This window comes from Prionailurus bengalensis, chromosome F2 (genome assembly GCF_016509475.1).
Source record: "Prionailurus bengalensis isolate Pbe53 chromosome F2, Fcat_Pben_1.1_paternal_pri, whole genome shotgun sequence".
Lineage (NCBI taxonomy): Eukaryota > Metazoa > Chordata > Mammalia > Carnivora > Felidae > Prionailurus > Prionailurus bengalensis.
The window spans coordinates 12377802-12401190 of NC_057353.1; positions in this window are offsets into that span (position 1 = coordinate 12377802).

The following is a 23389-nucleotide window of genomic DNA, read 5'->3' on the forward strand; positions in this document are numbered from 1 at the left end:
TCTGCCTCCTCATTGTCTTCTGAACAGAGCTCCTGTTAGATGCACGAGGAAGTCTTTTGCTCTTTCCTCTATGTCTCTCAGATTCTCATTTATGCATTTTATCTCCGGGTCCCTCTGTACAGCATTGCACATGAGTTGCTGCATACCACATCCCTTCTTACTTTAACTTTGTCCTGTGCTGAGTTTATCCAGTTTGATAAATTCTAAAACGTTAATTTCCATGGCAATATATATTACTATTTCCGGGGGTAACTGGCTAGTCCACCCTATTTTACATCATACTTCTGTGGTTTGGTTAAATGAATGTTATTTGTTCTTTATCTCTCTGAGGCCCTTTGCCATTGCTCATGTTAAGATCACTTCAGATTGGTCTATTATTCCAGTTTGTTGGAAGGAGAGTTGCTTGCCAGACTTAGCAAAAACCAAAAGGAAATTAAAAGGATGACTAATTAAAATTAAATTTTATTATTTATTTATTATGTACTTATTTATTTAGAGAGAAAGAGAGAGCAGGGGAGGGGCAGAGGGGAGGGATAGAGAGAACCTTAAGCAGGATCCCTCATGTGGGGCTCTATCTCATGACTGTGAGATCCTGACCTGAACCGAAATCAAGAGTCTGAGGCTTAATTGACTGAGCCACCCAGAGGTCCCTAAAATTGAGTTTTAAATAAACAAGGAATAATTATTTTTAGTATAAGTGTGTCCCATGCAATATTCTAGACATACTTATGCTAAGAGATTTTCATTGTCTTCCATTGTATCTGGCAATTCTATGCCTGTTCCGGCACCTTTGGGGCAGTGATCTGTATTTTTAACGCGATCCTCTGGTGGCTGTGATGTGCATCAAACTTGGGAAGGACAGGTCTACACTACCTCGGTTGTTGGGGGGAGAGTCATTCCTGATCGCGGTTTGTTGGCTATCTTTCTCAGTGTTAATTTTTTTCCCGTGATTTGAAATGATAGTTTGCTGTGGAGTCATAAGTAGCTTACTTTCAAATTTTTCCTTTTTTTTTTTTTTTTTTTTTCCTCCCTGTCTGGTGGCCCTACAAGTTGTCTCCATCTGGTTTCCTGGAAGCTCCTGTTCAGACGCAGCTCTCACACTGGTGGCGTGAGCTCCGTGGCGATGGTGCAGACAACGTGGAGCCAGTCGTCAAGCCAGTGGACGATCTGCCGCAGGACCAATCTGCAGCTTTAGCTTCATTTACAGCTGTGCCCATTTCTGGTCGATAGATGGTTTCTTTTGTTTTTAACTGCGCACCAGCCGTTCAAACGAAATGTGTGTGATCTCCAATGGACAAAACAAAGAGGGGAGGTTGTAGCGTTAACACCATTTTTATCAGAAGTCTTTATGGTTGCATTCTAATGCCTGTGTCTTTAGTCAATAGTTTAGTGGCAACCAAAAAGTACAACGAAGAACTCTGAATTGCAGTTGCCCTCTGGGAGTTAAATTGATGGAATCCGCCATGCAGATGCGTTTGGCCACTTACGGAAGGAAACGAGGGAGGGGGGAAGGAAATGTGTGACTCGGGGGTCAGGGAACAGCCCCGGTCCAAGTAAGATGCTGGTTAAGAGAGGCAGGACTGAAATGCAAGTGTAACTCAGGAAGCTTAGGTCTAACCTCCTGACGGAAAAGTGCGGCACTGAGGGGACTGGCATTACCGAACTCAGAATGGAGGTCCTATACGCTCAGATTGGTGTTTCCAGTCGGAGAGAGTCCCCTGAAGGGCCCACACAGCAGCACATCTGCTCAGGGGGTTCACCTTGCGATGCGCACGAGTGCAATGAGCTACAAAGACATCGGCTAGCTCGCCTTGAAGGTCATCCTTTGTTACGGGCTGAAGCGCATCCTTCCGGAATCCATAGGTTGAAACCCTAACGCTGGACACCCCAGAATGTAACTACATTTGGAAATAGTCCTTAGAGGGGTAGTTAAGGTATAACGAGGTCATATGGATGGGCCTTAGTCCAATGTGACTGGTGTCGTTAGAAGAAGAAGAGACGAGGTTTAGATCCAACATACGGAGGGAGGACCATGCGAGGACACAGGGAGGAGGCGGCCATCTACAAGCCAAGGAGAGAAGCCTCAGAAGAAACCAACTCTGGGGACACCTTGATCTGGGACTTGCAGCCTCCTGAACTGTGAGAAGTCAATTTCTGTTATTTCAGCTCCCTGTCTGTGGTACTTTCTTGTGGCAGTTTCAGAAAACTAATATATCCATCCAACTTTTTGCGCCCTGATTTCAGACCACTGGGGTAGCCTTCTGGTTATTATTTGACCTCCCGTGCAGCGACTGTTATGGGGAAAGAATGCATTCAGCAGACATCATGAGAATCCTGGCCCGCTTGTCAGCTCTATTCTCCACCGTAAGTTAGCTAACTGGCATTGCGGTTAATGTGTCCGTTTGAAGAGCATGTTTATAATGGCTCAGTCTTTCATCCCCCCATTACTTGGGAGCCCTGTAAAAGTGAGTTTCTGGGCCTGCAGAGGTATTTTCACGCTGGAAATGTATTGAGCACATCTATTGTGTGACATCAAGTAACTATCCGGCTTTTACAAATGTTTTCTCTAAGCAGTGTGCACAGCGGACAGCCACATCCCACCTCAACCCCTCACCTCTGCAAGCTTTGAGGTCAAAGATGGGATGGAGAAATGGAATACAGTTCTGGTACAGGAGGAGGATATCAGGTATTCAAAGGACTTAGTTTTTTTTTTTTTTTTAACCTTAATATTTAGAAATTTGTTTTTAGGCTGCATTAACTATCCTAGCAGTCACTTTAAATTGGCTGTATAAAAAGCATCCAAACTTCTGTTTTGGCAAGACTATGTGGCACACAGATCAGTGGGAACAGACATACAAACAGCTGAAGACATGAGGAATTGTACCAAAGTCACACTGTGTACCTGAACTTGACAGCCTTTGAATTACAGATCCTATGACATCGGGCCAAACTCATGAGCTAGCTCGTTTGCCAATGATCGAAGGTAAGGTTTAGTCAATGTCTCTCTCTCGCTCTCTCTCTCTTTTTTTTTTACTGTGCTATGAAGAAAAATCAATAGTTTTCACTTGAATTTTCATTTATCTACAAACAGGTTTCCACTAGCTAGAAGAAGTTTTGAAACATCATATTTCCCATTTGTGTTCAACGGTGTAAAGTCATTATTATAGCACTGAAACTACAAGTGTGTGGTGTGCATGTGGTGTGCACGCAACGTGTGGGTGTCTGTGTATGGCATGTGTGTATGTGTGGTGTGTGTGCATGTGTGGTGTGTGTGGGTGTGTGGGTCTGTCTCCGAGTGCCATCCTACTCAAACACGTCAAAGCTTCCCAGGCACTGCTAAAGCAGGTACAATTCCGTTGACAGCAGGAGAGCTCTGTGGTCGCCCAGCTTCTCGAATGTGTGCGTGCCTGCATAACGATGGTCATGACTCCGTCCAGGCAGAGGAGGCTGGCCTGGGAACGGAACTGGATCAAAGCCCGTGCCACTGGGTAGAGGAACACGAGTGCGCTTTCTTTCCAGGAAGCTGAACTTCCCTCGGCAGATCTCATCTCCTCCCGCCCCGGGTCCCCTCACTCCTTGTTCATGCCACTTCTTGGGTCGTTCCCCAGGGTGTGAGCATGGTGACTGGGCAGCGGACATCCAAGCCTAATTTGTGAGTTGGTCATCTTGGAACGAGCAGACCAGCCCAGCGTGGCAGGATGGGAGGGACCTAGAACGTATCCCCTTGGCCTTTACTTTCTCTTCTCCAGGCCTGCCCTGGGGCTCAAAATCCCTTTCCTGTCATTCTGAATTTAGGGTCCTCTGGATGAAGAGTGTTTCTAACTGGATTGTATACCAGTTTCTCCTGCAGGTAATAGATTAAATGTTAGCACAGGCTTCTTGCTCTTTAAATCCATTAGGAGCTCATTGTCACATAACAAAAACTGGGTACCAAGGGAATATGATCGAGACGCTGAAGTCCCTAAGAGGAGTGCGAAGGGTCCCCAAGGAGAACCTTTGCCCTGCTGGCCACAGACATGCTCCGCTCTCTAAACAGATCTGTTTGGCCCCTCCCTGCCTAGTCTTTCCGGAGGGAAGAGTTTAGCAAACCTTGCTAGCATCCGTTCTATTGCTTCTGCACAAAGACTGCTGCTTTAGGAAGCTGGGGTCTGGATCACAAGCGCTCAAACATTAATGCACTTGGATTACATTACCTTCCGATCAGGATTGCAAGACGGTGCTTAGCGATACTCCTTGACCGAGGAAGATGGAGAAATGTTGAAAACATAATAAGGATTTGAACACATAGTTTCCTGCCTCCTCTGGGACCTGGCCTCTTGCCTCCTGCTTCAGCAGAGTCTAGCCTCTGGTCCTGAGATAGACCTTCATTTGGATCCTGGCAGTTGAGGGTGGACAGTTCCTGACTGATATGTGGGCAAGGTTCTCTTTGGCACTCTTCTATCATGGCAGCACACAATCTTTAAAATCATGTGCATTCCACCTTCCTGGCTATTCTAAACACGCTTTCATTCAAAATAGCACCGATTTAAGCATTTTTAATCTTCCTAATTATCCAGAAGAGTGCTCATCACTTGTCTAGATCTAGATTATTCTACCTCCTCTTTTCTAAAATACCATCCTAACTAATGGGAATTTCTTGAAATGTCAGCCCCTCCAAAATTTTTCACTTAACTTTTCTGAGGCTTTTTCACTACTTTCTTGCCTTTTTCCAAGTACGGTGATAAGTAGCATCTCTAATCTAGGTGGATGTGATTTCGATTTACAGAAGACTTCTTAGATTTAGAGATTTAGAGAGTTGGGTTTCAGATATTTCTAGTTCGCTGAGATACGCATGTCCATGAGCCATAAGGAGGGCCCGGGAAGGGCCAGATGAAGGCGCTACAAATCTTTTTGTCTGACCAAAGGTATGTCTTAAGTCACCGTTTTGCTTCTCTTTTTGGTCATTAGTGAGTATATGGTTCAGTTCAACACATTTGATTTGTTTTTCTTTTATTTATTTTTAAAATTTACATCCAAGTTAGTTAGCTTATAGTTCAACAATGGTTTCAGGAGTAGATTCCTTAAGCCCCTTACCCATTTAGCCCACCCCCCCTCCCACAACCCCTCCAGTAACCCTCTGTTTGTTCTCCATATTTAAGAGTCTCTTATGTTTTGTCTCCCTCTCTGTTTTTATATTATTTTTGCTTTCCTTCCCTTACGTTCATCTGTTTTGTCTCTTAAAGTCCTCATATGAGTGAAGTCATATGATATTTGTCTTTCTCTTAGACTAATTTCGCTTAGCATAATACCCTCTAGTCCCAGCCACACAGTTGCAAATGGCAAGATTTCATTTTTTTTGATTGCCAAGTAATACTCCATTCAGTTCAACACATTTTAATTAAGCATCTGTTATACACCAGGCCGTGGGCTCAGCACAGATGAGATAAACACAAACAAGAGACAGCAGCTGAGCTTATAGTCTTTGGGGTGGGAAAGATAAAAAAACAGAATACCTCACTAGAATGTAGTTGATGCTCAGTCAGAGGTATTTATAGGATTTCAGGGGTCACTGAGGGCAGGGGGCAAGGGGGGTGTCCTTAGCTTATGACCGTAGGGCATTATCTGTCATACCCTATGAATTCTCCTCTATGACTCTGCCAGAAATTGAAATACATGACATATTTGTGTTTTACCAAAGTAATCTTATAGTTTCAAAAACAGAAATTTTAAATCATGAACATAAAAATGTTTTATGCCTTGTGGTGATTAGCTATGATCAACCACCGTTTATGCTTATCAAATTCTGGGAAATGGGTTTGTAAAAGATCATGCATTGTTATTGTCAAGTGAAATCTTTCCCAGTCTTGTTTGAATGCTCTGGACTTGTTGGGATTTGAAAGTGAGATTTTCCCCTGGATGCTCAAATACTGGTGAGGCAGTTTGAACTCTGAAGGGCTTTTTCTAAATTCCTATTCCAGTTCCTATTACTGGTTTTACAGGGAATGAACTACTAGCACGATACTTGAACCAGAAGCAACAACAACAACAACGAAAATCCTTTTTGGTTTTGTTTTGCTTTCTTTTGCTATGCAGAATGCAGAATTCAAACAGCAGGGGAATGCATTCTGTAAGTCATCATGTGTATTTCAGGCTATTTGCACAAGCTACAATTGTCTGAGCCACCTAACTGGATAGCACATCCTAGGGCAAAATGATTAGTTGGAATTAATGACATTTTGGCATCAACTCCGTCCATTGTCAACCCCTGAGCTGTCCTTAATCTCCAGGATGCATTTGCCTCTCCTGGTAGTGCGTCCTCCTGGGTGGCAATTGCTACGTGTAGTGCCCAGGAAAAAGTCATGTCCACTATTTCCAATCATACCTGAAAGATGATGTAACCACTGAATTTCTAATATTGTCTCTAAAATGTCCTCTTATTGCTGAAGACATTTCATGTAAGCTTTTTAAGAAAAAAAATAACTGAATTTCCAATGTGAGATACACGTGTGATAACAAGTAACTTTGACTACAGTGAACATAATCGCTAGGTTTGTTTTGGCTTTAGAAGGTTTGCAAATGGAGCGGAGATGCTTACTGAAGTAAAATTAATATGTTCCAGAAATGAAAAAGTAGAAGCTTGTCAGATAATTATCTTCTTAGACACCTGCTGGCTCTTTTTGAGAGAGCTAGATCAATTAGTGAATAATAAATGTCACCTTTAAAAGGAGAACCGACCCACAATTTCTCGCTCAATGGTATTGTTAGAAGTTGTGGTTTTGAAGAGTGACTGCACTCTTGGCTTGGAACATGTTAGACCCTCAGAACGTTGGTTTGTTTTTAATCAAAACACAATTTGCAAACTTTTAAGACCCATGAAGTTTTCCAACTTGAGCCTTGGCCCTTCAAACCGAAGACATTTTTCACACACGGCTGACGCGGTTCTAACCCGATCAGAACGAGCGGGGGAAGAAATGTGAGACTCTCCACTTGTGCCTTCTTTTTTTTTTTTTTTTCAACGTTTTTATTTATTTTTGGGACAGAGAGAGACAGAGCATGAACGGGGGAGGGGCAGAGAGAGAGGGAGACACAGAATTGGAAACAGGCTCCAGGCTCTGAGCCATCAGCCCAGAGCCCGACGCGGGGCTCGAACTCCCGGACCGCGAGATCGTGACCTGGCTGAAGTCGGACGCTCAACCTACTGCGCCACCCAGGCGCCCCTCCACTTGTGCCTTCTGATGTCTTCCTGTAACAGACTTTGTGGTAGAGCTCACTGTGCCCTTAACATCAACGGCGTCGAAGGTGAGGGATACTCTTGGAGTCCTTTTCACGTTGACTTCTTAGATAGAAACCAGCTTCTCTTCACCGGCAATCCTGCAGGCCATCCTGTGGCATTAATCTCCCACCTCACACGGAAGCCGCTGAGGAAACAGAGTCACACTGGGGGTGGCGGGCGTCAGCAGAAAGATCGCTGGTTCCTATCTGTGGATCACTGCCTTAGTGCCAGCAAATGATTATTCATGCCCACCCAGCAAGGACGGAAGGAACCACCGAGTTCTAAAGATGCTGCAGCTGGGGGAGATGACGGTGTCCCTTTGGAATCTAATTAGAATGAATGAGAGTTCCTTTCGGACGATCTGTGTCTTTACAATTACACAAAGAACACCTGCCCTATGGTGAAGACATATGTTATTCCTTGCTCAGCTTCAGTGTTAAATTTAGCTTTTCTTTTTTTTTTTTAATGTTTATTTATTTTTGAGACAGAGAGAGACAGAGCATGAATGGGGGAGGGGCAGAGAGAGAGGGAGACACAGAATCGGAAGCAGGCTCCAGGCTCTGAGCTGTCAGCACAGAGCCCGACGCAGGGCTCGAACTCACGGACCGCGAGATCGTGACCTGGCTGAAGTCGGACGCTCAACCGACTGAGCCACCCAGGTGCCCCTAAATTTAGCTTTTCAAAAGCAGTTCAATATATATCCGTGATCAATCCTAATAGATAAACTCTGATCACAGTGGAAAGGCACACGATATGGAAGATGTCATCAATGCGTCCATGATGTCTATGTGTGTCCTTAGCTGAATAGAAGTGTCCTAATAAATGAACGTGGAGGCAGATTGCCTTATAAAACAAGGTTCTATCATAGACAGCGGTGCTATATTGAGTGAATAATCATTAAGAATGAAGTCCACTTAGATGTGAGGAACTAGCCCTTCAAGGATTAGGTGAGAAATGTGAATCCTTTGTTATGTGAAAGATTCTACAATCTTTCTGATCAGGCGCACTGCTGTAAAATCTGATTCTGGGAAACTGTATAATCACATTTCCAGCAAACCTTTGATGTACCCTGAGCTGAAACTACACCATTACATTTTCATGAGAACTTGTTATTTGCCTCATTATAAACATTTTGTCACATTTCCTTCTGTTTAAATAGTCCAACTTAAAAAGAATTGTCTTGAAGAGACATGAGTCATTCTTTTTATATTAATTCCTGTTTTGGGTTCTGCCAACAAAAATTGGTATTTGTTTTCCATAAATGTGACACATTCATTCTCGTGTTTACTTTTTTGCTGTTGTCATCACATCCAAAAGAAGACACCGGGAGGCAAGGCTTATTTTGTTCTATAGCAAAGGTCAGTCGCAAAGAAATGAGTCATTTTGAGACATTTTATATTGCAAAGACTGGAACCCACATGTTAAGTTTTGGGGGTTCAAAAATGTTTGGGTGCCAAGTGAGTTAAGGGCAGGGGTTTCCCAGGACACAGGACCTTCAGTGCTAACATTGTAAAATCCTGGACAAACCAAGACTATTGGTCAACCTATTGCTATGACAGTCAGCGGAACAGTGGAGCCGTAAGGACAAGACAGAGGGGCCTTCTGCTTTTTCTGTGTTGGGTGAATAAGTTAGATATTCCAAATGTCAGGGCAGCATGTAGCACAGTGGTTGATCACACTGACTTCCAGGTCTAGATTCCAGCTCTCGAGTCCCTGGCTGTGTGACCTTGTGACTAACCTCTCTGAGCTTCAATAATCTCATCTATAAAAGGATCATGATAAAGATAGCATCTTACTTAGAGGTCATGAAAAGGAATCCATTAGGTAATAGATAAAATCACTAAAGATAGTCTCTGGAACACAGTAAAAATTGGCTAGAATTAGTCAAGTCCAAGGTGAATTATAAGGCAAGCATGATCCCTACTATTTAAATTCCCTTAATTGTGTACTTTATAATTTGCTGTTTTCTGTTTACTTCTCCTGTGCCTATCTTCTCAGGCTTCCTACTTGAATACAGTAGGTTAAGTTACTGGGCTTATTATGCAAAATGGAACAACGTTGTTTACTTGGAGATGCAGGATGCAGAAAGCTACCTTCCCTGAAAGCTATTTGGATCTATAGGGCCAGCTGCGTCAGTCCCCATGAGAGATTTGCTTTCACTGAAAAGGACAAAAACTTCAGGTCAACTGCCACCTGCACTCAGTCTCCTCCCTCAGTGAATACATGTGTACACACAGAGAACCCCCAATGCCGGGAAACTTATTTTATAAAGCAGAGATTTTCATTGTTGGATGCACGCTAGAACCATTCAGGGAATTTTAAAAATACTTCTGCCCAGCAATTCTCAGCCTCCACTCCAGGCACCTAGTTAGAAACTAAGAATGGAAATTATTATAACAGGTTTTTCACATGACTTTGCACACTCAAGTTGGAGAACCAGAGGCTAAGAGCGGTGGGGACCCATGGCTAGAAATGAGGGCAGGAGCACTTCATTCAAACCTTATAAGAGTTGCACAATGCAGGAGTGGGTGTGTGCTGGGTAGATGTTGGGGAGGCAGTCGCAGTGTTATCTATGCGTACATTTTGCCACAGTAACATTGGATGCTTCCAGACCCTTGTGGCCAAGGGAGAAGCCAAAGAAGGAGCCCTGAAAAAAAGTTCTAGAATAATTTTAGAGTACAGTTTGCATGGGTGACCTCCAGTGGTCTGTTTGGAAGAGGTCTATTTATTTGGGTCAGTCAGATTTGGGACTTTTCTGGATATGGAAAGTCCATGGAACCTGTAGAATAAGAACCCAGGGTCCAAATGCAGTCTTATTTAAGTCCAGATTTTTCCAGACTAGTTTCCTTCATTTGAAAGATACATCACCATAGAAATTCTCCTAAATGGAAGCTGGTCAGATCTGCAAGTGGTAGGTTGGTTTCTGGAGGTCACCATGATATAATCCATAGTCTTTTTAATGTGTGAATATTCATGAATCTGGGAGCTTTCTTAGTGAAAGCCTCCCCGTCACCGCAATATCAATCTTGGGATATCCTTCACCCTGGACTTTTTGACCCAACATCAAAAACATAGCAGTTACCATGGCAACTATCTGGCAATGTCATCATATCTCCCTCTAGGATAAGTAAGGCCTCTTGAACAAAGGGTAACAGTGTTAATGATATTTTATATTTATACTTTGCGTTAAAATAAACCACTTTGATCATTTCTATAACTCTGCTTAATGCTTGAGATTTTCATCATTTTTTTTTTTTTTTAGTTTAGGTTTCCCAGAATCTTTGGAAAGTAAAACAATATCTAAAAACTATGTAACCGTACAAAGATTTAGCAGAAGGTAAAATACTATGGTTATTTTCGAGCATGTCTGAAGAACATAGAAATTGGTCTAATATCTTTCAAAAGATCATTACTTATTAGTCACAAGACAAACTCTTTAGGCATGTGAACATCTGAAGGTTTGGACTATTTTTTTTGAATTAATTTATTTTGAGAGAGAGAGAGAGAGAGAGAGAGAGAGAGAGAGAGAGAGAGAGAATGAGCTGGGGAGGGTCAGAGAGTGAGGGAGAGAGAGAATCCCAAGCAGGCTCCGAGCTGTCAAGGCAGAGCCCCACCCAGGGCCCCATCCCACCAACGGTGAGATCATGACCTGACCCAAAATCAAGAGTGGGACTCTCAACTGACGGAGCCACCCAGGTGCCCCAGAAGACTTGAAGCTTTATAAGGAAATCACTTATAAGGGAGTTGTGCACATTCTTCTCTATTAAGCGAAAAAAATTAGGAAATAGGAGACATTCTCTGCTAGTGAAGTTAAGCAACAGTTTATTTCATATTTCAACAGGTTCAATGAGAATGTGCAGGGTATCTGCATATTCTGAATTCGCTTGCCTCGTGGGGTACTCAGGGTTGCTAGGTGTTCATCACTGCTGTACTTCGTATTTGGTGGCGTACAAACGTGGAATGGACTTCTTTCTCTGTATTGTTGCTGTCAGCCATTTTCCATCAACTCTACTCCCATTCTTTCATGAAGTCTCAGGAAAGACCCGTAGCTTTTTAAAACGTCCAGTTATTTAAAAATCCAGGCCAGTCTAGCCTCGTTTAAACCTTCAGACTCACTTCTGGCTTCACGCTTCTCTCTTTCCCCTCTCCCGGAAGCGGACCTCCGCCAGCCTGCCGGCTGCACTGCCTCTCCCAGCTGCGTACCCCGACCCTCTGTCGCCGAGGTCTGGTCTCCCGCCAGCCTGTCCTCTTGGCTGGGGAAATGGCCTGCTGCCCCCACAGCGCACATCCCCCGCAGAAACCTGCCCAGCCTCGCCGCACTCAGGGGCTGCCCTCCCCCTCCCCCACCCGCGCTCTGCCTGGCGGGTGGGGGGCTACACGTGGCCACAGCCACCCACCCCCAGAGTGAGATGCCAGCCCCTTCTCCCTGCCCACCTCGTGTTCGGTTTGGTGTTCTCGGAGACTTTTTCCCCCTTTCTTCTTGAGTCAAGTCATCCCAAAGAAAGAGACCTGCTCTGGGGGTAAGTGATATGCTTTTCTGCTCTCTCTACCCTATTCAGGAGGAGGCGAGCAAGGAGCTGGGGTGGCAGGCAGACGGCAGCGGAGTTGGTGGGTTGTTTTTTAGTAAGTCGTGGAGGGAGGCTCCAGCCTCAGTTAGGTATAACTTCCTTGGGAACGGGGGCCAGATAACCCCGTTTGCTTGAGCTTTGTGTCCCAGGCACCCACCTGGGGTGACAAGGAAAGGCGCACTTGGCATCCTGTCACTTGTACCAGTTCCCCCTGGAGGGACCTCCGTGTAGGACCTTCCTACAGACCCCCCGGTGTCAGGGGCTACCAGCCCCAGTGCAGGCGTCTCATCAGCCCAGGCAGTGGCGAACGAGGGCGGGCTGGATCCTGCCCTTGGGTTGGTGGACAGTGAGGGCGTCCTGGATGGAGGGACAGAACCTGGTTTGACCACTGCTCATCATCCCTTTTCTGCTCTTTCTGTTGGAGTGTCAGCTTGGCAGAGGATGCCTGTGTCTGTGCATAAGTAACCATGGATAATTACTCCAAAGGAAGAGCTGAATTATCCCTGCTGGGCCCATCTGTATCGATAGAGCTTGTACATGCCTTTTATCTGAGTCCAGACGGGCAAAGACCCAAAGCGCATTTGAGCTTTGCTCTCATTCAGCTGCTCGAGCAGGAGGGCGAGTGTGCTTCCCTAGCCGCCCCACACAGGACTGGAAGAGGGGGTCCTGGCATTTTAGGAAGAACACTTTAGCATCCATGACAAGTCCTGCTAACTGCCGACTGTCAGATGTCCCTGCTTCCACAGGGCGGAGAGCAGGCAGTCACTCTTCCCTGGAATGATGTGTCAGTGTCTGAGATCCTGTGTCATAGACATGATCTTCACAAAGAGGAAGCAATAAAAATCAACCGGGAAACAGTATCAATACATTTCTTACGAATAATGATAGTTTGCATTTGCAGGTGCTTTTTTATATGCTAGGTTTTGTGCTAAAAGTTCGGAGCATGGAGACACATGTTCCTGTTCTCAAGTGGAGGACAGCTAGAAGCAGTCCCCAGAAGCCAGAGAAACCCGGTCAAGACTTTGTTACTTTATAGGCACCATCCCGTTTGATCCTTAAAACCACCTTATGGGACTAGATAATTAATTATCCCCACCTTTTTCTTTTTCAGATGAAAAAGATAAAGCTTAGGAGTATACATAACTTGCCCCAAATTGTACATGGCCGACATGTCACCAGCCTCAGTCTCTGGTCTCTGGCACTGAGGCTAACTGTTATCCCTCGTGATATTGACCGAATCTTTACCAGCTTAGGGGATGTGGGTCTCAGCAGGTAAACAGAGGTGTTCAGAGCTCGCAGACTCTGGCATACCTAGTACAATCGGAGTAAACAGAATGCTGTGACTATCTTCCAGCTGGATCTCTAAGGAGCAGTCCGTCTTCTCTGCACAGGACATCCAATTCCAGGCCGCTCCAGAATGATCACTGTTACCCTAGACAGAGCAAGACGAGTGTCGCTTTTTAACATGACTGTGCTAATAGGTGAACCTGGCAGGCCACGTAAAGAGAAAGGCTAGGGAACGGGGTACAAGGAGGCACTAAAAGCATTTGTGCAAAAAGCATCTCAATGACTCGGCTGCCCTACAAGCAATTACTGTTAGGATTCTGGAGGAGATGTCTCGAAGGTCAAAATCCAAGCATGTGAGCAGAACACAAGGATATTCCCGTAACCCGAGGATCTGTGACTGCCCCAAAAGTGAACAGAGAAACTACCCATGGCCTGCAGACAGGGGATTCTAACAGAAGCCCATTTGAGCTACACTGAAATGCCTCCTCCCTCTCCCCCTCCCCCTTTTAATGCTTTCGGGAGGCAAAGTTTCCAATCACAGATGCATTTACCTAGTTCTGTGCTCTTGTCAATAACCACAATTAAAGCTGAAGAAAATGGAACTCGAGTGGACACATGTTGCATTCTCTGTTTTGTTTTGTTCAAATTTAGCCCAAGTCACCACTTTATTTTCTTAAAGCTTCTGACTGTGTCTTTCAATTAAGAAAAGCGATTACAATCTTGAAGACAAGATCTTTCTATAAAGTAGAGGGTGGAGGGAGAAGTTTTCTGCAAGGTTCCTCTTCCCACGCTGATATTCACCCGCAGTGTTAAGAAAGGGAGCCTTCATTTGTAAGCAAGCCAAACCCCACAAATATCAGATGATTTGAACTGAAGATTAATAATAGGAACACCTTGCTCCCTGGCACATCCTGTGTCCTGCCGTTAAAACAGAATGTTCGAGCCTCTTTTCGTTGCTCTGGATAGAGACCACTGGGGCCAAGATCTTTGGGGACTTTCCTTCTTTGTTAATCGTCCCCATCTCCAAGCCAGAAGGCCTGTAAACAAAAGCGATATGTCATCTGGCACATGGTCAGGTGTAGTCAGGTTTCCGAGCGATGAAATCAGGGCTGCAGTCCCATCCGCTGAGACGTGCTATCGATGTCAGGATCCTTTGTGAGGCGTCTGGACCGCTTTCCATAGTTGGAGAGGGAGCAAAACCTGTCGGTAATGAGTTGGCCTTGCCATAAATCCCCAGGCACCTGAGCCAAGCTTTCCTCCATTCATCTTGGCTGTGCTGATCTGATGTTGAAATGAGGCAATGTGTTGCCAAGGTCAAGGAAAGAGAGGGAACGGTAGACTGGCCAAGGGCATGAGAGATAAGCAGGACACTTCTCAAGCCAAAGAAAGGGTGAATGAAATCCGTAAAGGCTATGTGACGAACGTTTACACGGTGGCTCAGAATGGCAATAGACGTGGTGACAGCAGGCAATTAGAGATGAATGTGTTCGGCTTGCTCACTGCAGGGTCCGGAGTGAGAGCAGGTAGGTTTGTTTCCGGTGGCAGCAGGCTCTAAGAAGGCCTCTTTCCAAGATGCAGCCTGCAGCCGGGCACGCTGACATCCCTCTACGGTCTGCCACTTGCCCAGGCCTCCCTCTGGGACCCCGAAATCCAGCCGAAACCGGAGCGATGGAGTTGAGAGTAACATTTTACAAATGTAGCAGTGGCTTGCTACTCGGCGGACAGCCTTTTCTTTTTGAGAAATCATCTCTCTCCCCCCAGCGCTCAACACCTGCTCTGTTCTTTAATAGCTCCCCAGGGCCTAGAACCAGCTGGGCTTCATTTACGAAAACAAGACGGATTACAGGTTTTTAAATAGAAATGACTGTAGAGATCATCTAGTTCACTGACCTCATTTTACAAATGAGGAAATGGTGGCCAAGAGAGGCTAAGTTACTCCCCTAAGGTCACACAGCTAGTGCAGGGGGATTAGCTCAAATGGATGAGCCCTCACTCAGAATGGGAGAGGTCAATGGAGCCAACACCTGCAGCCTCAACATCCTGTTCTCATCAATGCTGGTGGATGATGGGATGGAGGGCAATTAAGAAATGGAATGCAATTGGGGCACCTGGGTGGCGCAGTCGGTTAAGCGTCCGACTTCAGCCAGGTCACGATCTCGCGGTCCGGGAGTTCGAGCCCCGCGTCGGGCTCTGGGCTGATGGCTCGGAGCCTGGAGCCTGTTTCCCATTCTGTGTCTCCCTCTCTCTCTGCCCCTCCCCCGTTCATGCTCTGTCTCTCTCTGTCCCAAAAATAAGTAAACGTTGAAAAATAAAATTAAAAAACAAAAGAAATGGAATGCAATTAATTAATGAACAAAGTATAAGTGTGACTATACTATCATGAGCAACTTGGCCAGAGGACCCAGAAACACTTCAATCCTGCCTTAAATTCATCAATTCTTCCTATGAAGTCCCTAAGGGAAATATATCCATGGAATGATGATCAGTAAAGCAAAATGGAATGTATATAATAGTAATAATAATAAAGGAGAATATATTTTAATTAGCCCAGACTTTGCTCTCAAACCTAAGAGAATTCTCGTGAATTAAAGTCAAACTACAGGATGACGCCTATTTCTGGCCTAGGCAGCAAGCCTCTGGCAAGAGTGACAAAGTCAATTTTAAGGAGGTGGCTGGAAATGCCAGCAAGGGAGGGAAGGGAAGAGAAAGGAGGTCCACAGAGAAAAGAAGTTCTCCTCTATTTTGAGAATCCTAAAGTCACCGAGCCGGACATAGAAACAGACTCAGGGGTCGTTTTTCCAACTTCTTCACTTAATTTAAGAGCAAAGAGTATTGAGGTCTAGAGAGGTAAAGTGAATTTTCTGTCCAGCGTTAACAAAACTGGAGGATTTTCAGACAGACCACAATGAAGCAGCCACCCCAGCGGGCAGTAGATTGATAGGATCCTGTGGAAAGCAACAAGCTGTGGGAAGGGCCCACGGGGGAGCAAAGGCCCACCTAAGAAGCTGCAACATTCAGAGATTGTGAGACTTGAGACAAATGGCAGAACCACATTGTTTCCCCCTCGAAAGTCAAGGGATGGCCAGGAAGTGCGGCCATCGCATCGCATAAACCGTGATTCTCTTCCTATCCTGACGCCCCTGTGAAGAAGAGCCTGGGGGAGGTCAGAACTCTGAAATGCTGAGTATGTACCTGAGTCATCCAAGCAGAGACCAAATTAGCTAAAGAGGCACTTTGATCACTGCTTTGGCTTGAGAACCTAATTTGGTCTTAGAGTGGCTAACTCCTAGGGTTCCTCCTATCCCATCCCACATTACTTCCTGACGAAGCAGGGGGTCTCATAGAGAATCTGAACAGGAGTAAAGAAGTTACGAAATCATTTGAGACTGGGCCGTGAACATTACATATATATATATATATATATATATATATATACATATTACATCTATATATATATGTACATCTATCTATATATACATAAAATCACCTATAATTCTTACACTCAGAATGGACCTATAGCTAAAATTTTTGTCTCTCCTCTCTCTTTCCTTTCTTTTTTCTATTTTCTCCACTTTATTAGAAGACTACAGCTTTGTTTCTCCAATGAAAGTATTTCATTCAGTTCTCTGCATGAATGGGTTTTCTTTGCTTTTTTTTTTTTTTTCCTAAGAGAGAGAGAGAGAGAGAGCAAGCAAGTGAGCAGGGGAGGGGCAGAAGGAGAGGGAGAGAGAGAATCTTAAGTGGGGTCCAAATCCAACGTGGAGCCCCACGCAGGGCTCGATCTCACACTCAATCTCACAACCGTGAGATCGTGACCTGAGCCGAAATCAAGAAGCGACTGAGCCACGCAGGCGCCCCTGGTTTTCTTTGCTTCTTTTCTTCATTATTATTTTTTTCTTAATGTTTTATATTTCTTTTTGAGAGAGAGAGAGAGAGACAGATAGAGCGTGAGTGGGGGAGGGGCAGAGAGTGAGGGAGAGACAGAATCCGAAGCAGGCTCCAGGCTCGGAGATGTCAACACAAAGCCCGATGTGGGGCCCGAACTCATGGACTGTGAGATCACGACCTGAGCCAAAGTCAGACACCTAACCAACTGAGGCACCCAGGTGCCCCATGAGCCACCCAGTCACCCTTCTTTGCTTCTTGATGCACCTGTGGCCCATACACACCCACAGCCTCCTGCATTGTACTTCGAGCCATTCAGTCTCTTAATTGTAATCTCCTTGCACCTAGTTGTTAAAAAACAAAAACAACAACTTTGTTTTATTTCATTTTATATTGTGTGGAATTTTTCATGCTATTGGATATTTTCAAAGAATATTCTTCCAAAAGAAGACAACGATTGATCTAATCCATCTGCTATTGTGGCCATTCAGGTAGTTTTCTAATTTTTTACCCTAATGCATATCTCTGTACATGCATCCTGGTCCGTGACTATGATTCTTTCTATCAGGTAAACTCCTTATATTCTTAGAAGGAAAAATTTCATGTTCAAAGATGAACATATTTTAGTGGTCTTGATATACTCTGCCAAATTTCTTTCTGGAAGAAGCAAACCAATTCACACTCCCACACCGCCAGCAAAATATGTGTCACCATCTCAATGCAGCTTCTTCAGAATTCTACCTTTGCTATTTTGACAGTTGAAAAATGGCGTCCAACTTTTGTTTCAATTGATCCTTTTCATTTTAAGGACTCTTTAAATGGTATGGTATTAATGGCTATATTTGTTTGATTTTTAAACCTGGTCTATCTAGTCTTTAACTTATTTGTGATTGTTTCATAAAAACATACAGTTGCTTTCTATAAATCTTACACAACGGGACCTGTCAGCCCTACAGAAATATTTCTAAATTTTGTTAGCATTACTTGTGGAATTTGTGTCTATTTCTTTTGTGATTTCTTTGTTATTGTACTTAGAAAGCCATGCCTTAGCCAGAGATGAATTAAATTATAAACTACATATTTTTCAGCCTTTTAATATTGTTTTTGTGATATGAAAGCTAATTTCGGAAAGTGCTTCCTGTGTGCCACTCCTTATGTTAAACTTTCATGTAAGATTTCATTTAATATTCAGATAAGGCTTGCAAAGTGGATACCCTTATTATTTCTTTGTTTAGAAACTAAAGGCACTGAGGCTTGTGGTTAGGTGACCTGACCTCAGGCCGCAGGCCGGAGACCCAGTTCATGCCTCTCTGACTAACACCAGGGCTTCTCCCTAGTAAGCCATGTGGTCTCAGTGTTTTTTTGTACACTGGGATTTATTTATTTTTTTACATAGCCACATCCCTTTACTATGGAGAGAAAACCTATTTTTAGCGGGAAAAAAACAGACCAACAAACAATGAAAAGTAGAGATGCGATAAAGGGGGAGAGGGTCTAGCATGCTCTTCTCTGTTTCTTGGATGTTTCTCTGTTTCTGTTCCAAGGGTTTCTTGGATGACTTCTCGCCACCATTGGAATGAAACCAGACTCTTTGATGGGCATCATCAGACCCCCGTTTTCCTCCTGTCCGACTCCACTCTCCCCTGTACTCACTGGGCTCAATTCATATCAACCTTTTCCCTGCTTCTTTAATAGGCCAAGTTCATTGCTGGCTTACGGCCTTGGCATGGGCCATTCCCTCTGCCTAGACTGCCCTTTACCCAGAACTTCTCATGGTGGCCTCCTGCCTGTTGTTCTAGAGCAGCCTCCTTCGCAATAAGTCTCCCTCTATTGTATCACTCTGTGTAAGCTTCAGGGCACAACAATTTCTATTCAAAGCACTCTTACTTATTTTTATACGTATGTATTTGTCTCCCACACAAAAACGTATACTGCAAAGAAGACAGGTTTCTTGACTATTTTATTCACAACAGGGATTCTCAATGCCTAGCATTTACCTTGTGTTCAGCAACTTTGCTAAATTTACGTATTAGTTCTAATAGGTAACGCGTATACTTCTTTTGGATTTTCTATGTACCCAAAGGTATCATGTTATCAGCAAATACTAATGATTTCATTTGTTTCTTTTCAACTGTATGGTTTCCCCTACTTCCTTGCACTGCTAAAAATCTACAGTGCAATGTTGAACAGAAGTAGTGATAGTGGGCTCTCTTGCCTTGGTCCCGATCTCAGGGGTAAAACTCTCAGAATTTTAGGATTAACAATGACATTCATTTTAGCTATTCGGATATAACCGTTATCAGATTAAGGAAGTCCCCTTCTATTCATAGTTTATTATGAATTGTTATTGTAAATGAATTCGAATTACCACAAATGCTTTTTCTGTAGCCATTAAGATTATTATTTGGTATTTTTCTATTCATGAGGTGAATTACAGTAATGGATTTCAAATGTTAAACCACCACTGCATTTCTGAAATAAACTCAAGTCGCTCACGGTATATTATTTTGTTACATGCTTTTGAATTCAGTTTGCTTTTTTTTTGTTTTTTAGTGGCTGCTATAGGAAAAATATTTATATTGCAGTATATATTTTTAACTTTTTGCCGTCAACTTGGGGTTAATTAATATTGTACCACTTCATTTCAAAAATGTAAAAAAAAAACGCAGAAAAGGTAAAAATCTTGCAACCATAAAGGTCTATGTACTCTCTTCCCATGATTCTTTGTTATAATTTTCATACAAATTACACCTATATACGTTATAAACTTTGCAAGGCAATGTTACAATTTTTACTTTAAATCGGCATACATTTTAAGTAATTAAGAGGAAAAAGTAGTTTTTATAATTATGTAAAATTAATTACATTTACCATTTCTGACGCTCCTTCATTCCGGAGGATCTGATTTCCTCTGTAATCCTTTCTGTTCCCCCTGAAGGAATTTCTTTAACATGCCTTGCAGTGTAGACCTTCTGGTGATTATCTCTCTTAACCCGTTCTTGTCTAAATGTGGCTTTATTTTGTCTTCATTCTCGAAGAATCTTTTCACTAGGTAAAGATTTATGGTTTCACGGGGTTTTGTTTCTGTTTAACACTTTAAACATATTATTACATTCTATGGTCTCCATTTTTTTTTTTTTTTTTTTTTCTAATGAGAAAACTGCAGTTAGTTGAATCCTTGTTTTTCTGTATGTAATGAACTGTTTCGTCCTGGCTTATTTCAAATTTTTCTCCTTATTTCAGTTATTAAGAGCGTAACCATGACGTGCCCGGGTATGTTTCTTTTACAAACACATCCTGTTTAGAGTCTGCTGAGCTTCTTGAATTCATAAATTTGTGTCTTTTACCAAATTTGGGACATTTGCAGTACAGTCATTTCCTTCAAATATTTTTTCTTCCCCATTCTTTCTCTCTTCTCATTTGGAAACTTGGATTATTCACATGGTAGACTTTAAAAAATTACTCCATATATTCCTGACACTGCATTTTTTCAACCTTTGTTTTTCTTTTTCAGATCGGATGATTTCTAGTCACCAACCTTCACATTTTCTGATTTCTTTCATTTCTCTTCTGCCATTCCAACTATCTTGTCAATTTGTGATTTCAGATATTCTATTTTCATTTCTAGAATGTCTGTGTTTTAAAAATCATATTTTCTCTTTCTCTGCTGACATTTCCTGCCTTTCAATGTCCACATATTATGCTTGACCTCATTGAGCACTGACGATGGCTGCTTAGACCATCCAGAGTTGGCATCTGTTGTCTTTCCCTTGACAGAGAATTCCAGAGTTGGCATCTGTTGTCTTTTCCCTTGACGGTAGGTTTAACATTCTCCCTGCTCCTTTCTTTTTTTAATCTTTTAAAAATGTTTATTTGTTTTTGAGAGAGAGAGAGACATGAGCAGGGGAGGGGCATAGAGAGAGGGAGACAGAATCTGAGCAGGCTCCAGAGCCTGATGGGGGGCTTGAATTCATGAACTGTGGATCATTGGTAATTGAGACCTAATTTCAAACTCCTTTCAAGCTGACTTGCACGTGCGTGATTCAAGGGCCAGCAAGAGACTTGGACAGAATTAAAGAGACTGCCGTTCACTTCTCTAGATCTTTACAGGGTGTTTGGTGGTCCTGGTTGCCACGGGCTTCTTCAAATCTGGTTTCTCCAGCCCCCAAAATGCATATTTCCATCGAGGCTTTAGGTATTCGTCACTGCCACCGTATCTGTGGTGAGGCCAGAAAACACTCACACCATGTTGATGGTTTCCTCCAAACTTCCGTTCGCCTCCAAAGTCTGCCAGTTTTTGCTTATTCTCCAGAGGATTTGATTAGTATATGATCCAGCATTCACAGTTGTTGTTTGCGAAAGGTACCAATTTGTGGGAGCTTACCTATTCACAACAGAAGAGGAAATCTTATAGGAAGGTTTTACTTTCATATTCAATTTCCTTAAATTGTGATAATCTTCTAATTTTTTGTTTCACCTGGTGTCAGTTTTGGACTAGGTTTTTTTAGATTTCTACACATCATCTCAGTTGATGAGTTCGTTGGCAGAAAGTTGTTCATATTATATCACAATGATATTTTTTTTAATGTCTGTAGGCTTTGTAGTGAAACCCTCTTTTCCATTCCTGATATTATTTATTTCTCCTTTAATCAGTCTCACTAGGGGGTTAGCAATCATTTTAGCCTTTCGAAGAATCAGTTATTGAATACTGATGATATATGGTTGTTATCTACTTCATTAATATCTGCTCTTTCATTGTTACCTTCCTTGTACTTTTGGGTCTAATTTGCTGTTCTTTTTCAAACCTCTTAAAAAAATTCTTCTCAAGTTTGTTTATTTGAGAGAGATAGAGACAGCATGAGTGGGGGAGGGACACAGAGAGAGGGAGAGAAAGAATCCCAAGTAGGCTCTGTGCTGGCAGTGCACAGCCTGATGCAGGGCTTGAACTCACAAAACCAGGAGATCATGACCTGAGCCCAAACCAATAGTTGGATACTTAACTGACTGAGCCTCCCAAATGCATCCTTTTTCCAACCTCTTGAAGGGATACTTTACTCATTGATTTTAAGATCTTTTCTAGTACAGTTGGTCCTCATTATTCATAGATTGCATCCTTGCAAATTCACCTGAGATTTATTCGTACCCTCAAAATCAACACACGTGGCACTTTTGTGGTCATCCGTGAATATGCACAGAGCCTTGAAAAATGGGAGTCCCCTCGTGTGCATGTGCTCGGCAGAGACTGAACACACCCAACGTTGGCCTTCAGGTTTCAGATCTCTTACAGAGATGATGAGGGTGGAGATAGGAGAGGGGAGTGAAGTGCCGTGCACTATGTTTCTGTTTCACCTTTCAGCTCAAAATATTTTCTAATTTTCATTTTGATTTTTCCTTTGATCCATGAGTTATTTATAAGCGTTTTTCTTAATCTCCAAGTATATGGGATTTTTATACATTTTTTATATTGATTTATTTCTTACTGCACTGTAGACAGAAAGCATATTCTATATGAGCAAAACATCCTTAGACAGTTGTTGGAAGTTGTTTTATGGCCTAACGTGTGATTAATTTTTGTAAATATTTCACGTACATCTAAAAATATGTTTCTGCCGTTGTCGGGTGTTGTGTTCTACATACAACAATGAAACCGAGTTTCTAATGTTGGCATTCCATTCTTCTATGTCCATACTAATACTTGCACACTCATTTTATTAGTTACTGAGAGAGCTTTGTTAAAATGTCCCCTGTGAATATCCATAGGATGTACAACACGAAGAGTGGGCCCTAATGTAAAGTACGGACTTTAGTTAATAATAATGTATCATGCTGGCTTATCACATGGTTCACACAAACTCCAGATCTCAATAATAGGAACATTTTTCCGTAGGGGGTGGAGGTGAGGGGGATAAGGGCATTCTTTCAGGTGTTGATAAATGTTCTCTATCTCCTTGATGGGCTTCTCCTTGTAATCATTTCTGTTCTGCAAATAAATCTCTACCTTCCTTCTCGTAGGCGTGGACAGCTCTGGTATTTGGTTTCAAGGTGTATCTTTGCAAGTAAGACAACAGAACAGAAAGAGAGGTCAAATAAACCTCTAAGGAAGTACATCTTGTACCATCTGTCAAAAATAACTAAAAGATTTGCCACTGAAGTGTTCATAATTCTGTTTAGAAACCCTGAAGGTTGACTCTACTAAAAAAAATAGACCCTACTAAATAAACAAAGGGAAGGTGTATACTTTTAAAATCTAAGTACTACCTCTGACCTAAGGAATACACAACTCAACTTTCTTCCACATGAATTACTTATTACTGCTTTGGGAGGAAGGTAGCTAAAATATTAATTTTTTAATTTTATTTGTTGTAGTGGTAAAAAGACAGAACACCACATCTATCAT